The sequence below is a fragment of the Acromyrmex echinatior genome, chromosome 15, assembly GCF_024713525.1.
Source record: "Acromyrmex echinatior isolate Ae372 chromosome 15, ASM2471352v2, whole genome shotgun sequence".
Classification (NCBI taxonomy): Eukaryota; Metazoa; Arthropoda; class Insecta; order Hymenoptera; family Formicidae; genus Acromyrmex; species Acromyrmex echinatior.
The window spans coordinates 3,914,158-3,920,157 of NC_141866.1; the positions used below are offsets into that span (position 1 = coordinate 3,914,158).

At 33.8% G+C, this 6,000-nt stretch overlaps 1 protein-coding gene across 1 annotated transcript in view; it reads right to left on the reverse strand.

Moving 5' to 3' along the window:
• twz (BTB/POZ domain-containing protein twz) overlaps positions 1-5,664 on the reverse strand; it is a 31,918-nt gene extending 26,254 nt beyond the window's left edge. The window contains exon 1 of the mRNA XM_087413742.1: positions 5,018-5,664. The gene's annotated coding sequence lies outside the window, so the exon portion shown is untranslated. The remainder of the gene's footprint in view (positions 1-5,017) is intronic.
• Positions 5,665-6,000: the final 336 nt, after the last annotated feature.

Consider the following 6,000-nt stretch of genomic DNA (forward strand, 5'->3'; position numbering starts at 1 on the left):
ATACGTATATACAGAATGTACAATCTTTAATATTCTCGACATTATTCTTAGGTTCTTGGATATTAACATTACGAAAATAGCAGCACTTAAGAAAGGCTAAAAATAATAATAGATTAATCTCTTTCAGTTAAAATAAATGAATTTGAACTATGAAGCTCTTTTTAAAATCAAAAATTTTTTATAAAATTACATTATTTGAAAATATTGCATACTTGATCTATTAATAGATCATATTTATGTTTTATGATAATTTTATGATAGTTTTTTCACTTATATAATTATGCACATAATTAGCTGCAAGTAATATGCGACAATATGAATCTTATTTGAATAATAAATTTCTCTTAAAATATTGATAGATTAATAAATAGGATTTCTTATAAATATGTTTATACATATAAAAATATGTTTTCATATTTTTCTTATTAACTCTTGTTCTTTATTCTTTTTTTATTTAGAGTTATTTATATAATTACTCATACTTTTACGATTCATATTGCATAACATGTTTATCAATACATACTGCTGTGCAAATAATTGTTTAACGACGCAAAATGTACAAATTGCTAAATACATGAAAAAAATAAATATTTAAGCTTATTGTACAGTCTTGGCCAAAAATATTAGGCACTTTAATCATTTATGGAATTTGTTGTAAATTATCTTTTGTTCGAGAATTCTTTAAATTTATGTATAATGCCGTTAATCAATGCAGGTAAAAGAATTCCAAATAAATGAAAAAATATAAGTGCCTAATATTTTCGGCTAAGACTGTATATCGCGAAGCATTCATAAAGTTCATAATATTAATAATTTTATGAATTATAAAATATTGCTTTGTTCAATTTGTTATCTAATTCTTTGTTATAAATGCACGATGCAAAAATAAGCACGGTATTAAATATCGAGCGCGTTATAATGTAATTGCTAAGTATTTTAATTAATTTAATTATGGAAGGTAATTACATATCGTTATGAATTTATTTTCGCTGCAGGCTGTATCCATAAATAACGCATTTTCAGAAAGAGTTGATATTTCGGGTTTCTGTGTATATTTTATTTACATAAAATGTTCGACATACAAAATATAATTGCAGGCTTAATATAATCAGCGATTGGAAAAATTTTATATATAAATTCCGCGCAATAATATCGCGTGTACGTGATGGGCACATGCAGCGTATAAAATATTCCGACATTTTTTTATTTTAAAAACGTGATATTAATTTACATATCATAAATGCTAATCCCTTTAACATATATTTTGTAATATATTCTCATTCTTAAATGATGATTATTATGTTTATGGAATTTGAAAATACTTAACAAAAAATACTTTGTATACCGACGTAAAAATAGTCATATATTTTATCGATACAGCTTATGCTTTTGAGGCATCCACTGGTATCTTCTATACAGAAGCTATATGTTTCGCAGGTTATCTCCTGTCCAGATTCATTATTAGAATGGCATTCTAATAATGGATCTGGACTGACAATAACCCGTGAAACACGTAACTTTTGTACATGATATTGATATAACTTATGTCACAATTTCATTTTACTCTTTTCCTTGATGCATTGCGAATAATCATAGCTATACGCCAACTGATAGTAGCTATATTAAATGATAAATGTTTGCTACAGAATATTTATATATCTAAGATTTAACGTAAAATCAAAACGATCAATTTTTTTTGCCATGCAATCTTTATTACAACATACATAAGAAAAAAACTGAATTTATTACACGCGCAATTAAAATCTTATACGTGTGGACATTAAACGCGCGATGAAATAGCCAGTTTGCGGCTTTTGCTACTGGTTAACGATCGTTTCTTTCGATTTCGATTTTCGCGTTAATGATGGAGGTCACCGGTTGTGAGAGAATTGCGACGATGCGGCATGAACGGTTCGGTACGTGGTCGATTGGGGTGGTCCAAACGGGGCCAAAGGTAGATCGGAACACACTCGCACGGTCGGTCCATCCATTCGTTCATTTGTTCGTTCGATCGTCGTTCGCGCAAACATACGTACGTACGTACACGTATATTCGGGGCGATATCTCGGACGAGGCAAAATATTTACGAGAAAATTTCGCCGTGGGTGGCGCGGCTTCATGAATAATTTCGGTCCGCAGGAGACTCGTCAGCCGCGGGCTATGTGCTCGGGGCGCACGGTTCTAATTACGGCAACTGCAGAGCGCGCGTCTGCGCCCCCGGCCATCCCTCCAGCCGGTTTCCAACCTCCCTTTTCCTATCCCAGCACAATTTCCACAGAGCCCACATCCGTTCTGAAATGCCAGCAATCCTCCTCCCCCTGCGGCCCCTTGCCTCTCTCTCTCTCTCTTTCTCTCTCTCGTTTTATGGTTCTCTCTTCATCCATCGCGTTACGCGTACTCCTTCCCTCATCCCTTCCCTCTCTTTTATAGCTCGAGGTGCACATCGACTATTACGTTGCAACCAATTTTTGAAAAGTTGCTGCAATATATATGTATATATACATATATATATGTGTGTATATATATATATCTAATATTATTTTTTCTGCGCCTATACATTCGCGCGCTTATGGAGAAGCAAACAAAGTTTGCCATGTTAGAACGGTCGAATTCGTGATTTACGCGATGTATAGAATTGGTGAACATTTATTAATGCTACATATGAATTTTATAGAATTTCGATTAAAATTTTTTTTGTTACTACTGGAAGTTATAATTATACGTAATTAAATTATGGTTATATGTAATTAAATTGTGTTATATGTAATCATGTTTTTATAATTACCGTTTGTATTATGCTGATTTAATGTGTGAAATTGCTTACCTTAATCTTACAATTACTTGAGTTCATTAAATGGTACTAGATTCCATCATGAACTAAATATTAAATATAACTGTACATTGTAATGCGCGATAGTCGCGTCGAGATACTTAAAGGTGAAGGATGAAATCCAGAAGAAGCGTATAGAATCAAAAATTGCATCACGTTCTCCATGTCAACTATTTAATTATAAAACTACAAATTCATTTTAATTTGTTTTCAATTAATTACACGATCGATTATATCGTGTTAAAATCAAATTTTTTAATTTTATTTATATCATATTTGTACTCTGGCTTTTTTCTGCACGTCTCGCGCGTAATTATGTAGTCAATTATTTTAAGTATTTAACTTTTAATTGATATTTTTCCTCGGATTTCGCACTCATTATGTCAAGACGAGAAGCGTACTGATTCGTCAGTTACGAGTTTTACAACTTGCAGCTCAGTCTCGCACAAACGCACTAAAGAATTAAATGTAATTTAGATTACAGACATAATTTATGAACACGTAATTATAAAAAAATTTAAATTTTACAATATAAGCTTTAAAATCTAAAAAATGGTAGAGCTCCATTAAAGAATTTTTACATAATTTTTTTTTACCATTTAAATGAAGTCTTTTTGTGTGCTCATCTACATTAATTTTGCCATTGTGAAGTCACAATTTCTATCTTTGGTTATAACAGGTAATTTGTTTTGATATAGAATGATGTAGCGATTTTTATATAACCATCTTTATCCAAAGCCTCTTTGCATCGCATATGATTATTCGCGACGTGAAGTATATAATTGATTGTAACTATTGTTTGATGATGGCGGAATGCGATGAGTGATTGAACAATTGCATTGTCCCGTCGTGTTTCTACATATTCGTTTCTGGAGGCAGCGACACCCTCTCAAACGTCTGGCACAGATTAAACTTTCTTTACCCGCGGTGTCGTGAGATCAGATTGACTTTCTATTGATTTCATTGTAGCTCAATCATATAAAATGCTCTACGGACGCGTGCAATTATTTAGTATCCAGAGATTTATAGTGTTCTTTCCGAAGAGAAATTTACTATCGTAATGAACAATTAAAAGCTGACACAAGGATGTTTAAAAGATTAAGGTTCTTAAGCTTAGTTTCCAGAAGGAGGTCTTGGAGGGAAATATCTAAGGAGCATGAAAAATATGTACAACTCACAACGTACAACTTCAAAACATTGATGAATACAGAATAGATTAGATTAAACGAATAGCAGAGTGACTTATATATCTCTGTGTGCAAAATTATTATGCAAGATCGCTTGATTCCCAATTCGAAATGTCTGTCTGTTTCTATTACTAAAATCATCTGTACTTTCGTTAGATAGTACTTCCCGTACCGGAACGCTCTTGGCCGCGCCTCGCGGGTTACAAGCGACATAATTAACTATGTGAAAGTACACTATTTCCATACATGAATATCAGTTTGTCACGCGACGTTTCGAAGGTATCCTGTACGAGAGAGAACAAGCGAGAGAAATAGATTTTTCTAGACACTTTCCGTATCGGCAATATTATGATAACATGCAGTTTCTTTACCCGGAAGACTACGATCAGTAAAACAACAGCGAAAGGTACAAATAGTGTATCGTAAAAATTTTGAAGTGTAAATTAGTCTTGTAATAAGTGAATGTTCTCTTGGAGCGAGACTTCGCGTAATAACGCAAATACTCAAATAATTGAGATAAATCTTTCTATAAATTCACATGGCGATAATTATGTATATTCCTGGAGTATACTTGACGACATAAAGAGCAAAACGATTCGAGTTATGTCCTTGTCAATATCTCACGATAATAATCCCCGAGGTTTAATTATCACATCTAAGGTTTATATCAGAAAGCAATCATAACTCCGGCCGATGCAATCATCGGCATTTTAATCACGTTATTACGTTAACCGCGCGATCAATCTGTTCTTCAATATTTCCTCATACGCAACGTACGTATTGTAGATTTATATCGATGATTTATTATGGTTGATAGTTATTCAAAACATTTTATAGTTTAACAATTCGAAAATAGATCTCATCTAATGAATTTTCACAAGATTTATCCGATGCAGGCTTGTTTATGTCATTCATATAGAGAAACATGATGTAACTCGTCGTATTCTGCATACGTTTCAATATATTTCCCGATGGAATCGAATAATTATAAATCACTCACCGTTTCTGGCACGTGGACTCCAGGTTGACGGTTATTCTCGTGTCCACGGCTGCGAATTTGAGAACCCTGGAGTCCCGTCGCGCTCGCGAAAACTTGTCACTGTCTACGAAGCACCCGGTCGGAATTCTCGTGAATATCTCCAGCTCTCGTGTCACGCACTGGACCACGTGGTTGCATTCACGTGTCTTCTCGGCCGAGGGACAAAAGTGGCGCGAGCCACCACCGCGCACCACCGCGGCTTTCGTTAGACTGCGTACACTCTCCGCTGTCACGATCCTCGCTCTGATTTCCTCGCGCTACCACCACCACCATTCTCCACTACCACCACTATTACCGGCACAGACATCGTCCGCTGGTCCACCACCAGCGACCATCGTCATCCATCGTCGTCCTCGTCCTTTCCGCCAACCCACATCGACTCGTCTTTGTCCCTCGAGCTCGCGGCGTTTCGGCAAACGCCTCGAGCTTGTGACGATTCTCTCTATTCGTACCGCACTGACGTACGCCGGTTTCAACCCCTTCCGATCGTGTATTTTGGCCGTTTGTGTAAGATATAGCGATTGTACCTGATACGCTTTCTATACATAGATCATTTCTGTACGTGTTTCCTCTTATTGTAAAAAAAATTTACTAAATTCTATTGAATACTTGTTTGAACAGTACACACTAACGAAATATTTACTTACAGTAAATAAACATTTATACTAAAATTAAATAAATAATACTTAAATTAAAAAAATAAAATTATACTTATAATTAAATAAATATATATATCATTTACATTTAGTAAATATTTCGTTAATACTATTTATTTAAATAAATATTTAATAAAATTTAGTAATTTTTTTTCAGTGTACGGATAGAAATTTTATCGATATTTCATATTGATTTTTAAATTTATTTATATGATCTATTTATTTATATAAATTTATTTACATTTAATCATGCTCTATTACATGATCCCTATATAGGATAAATTGTTA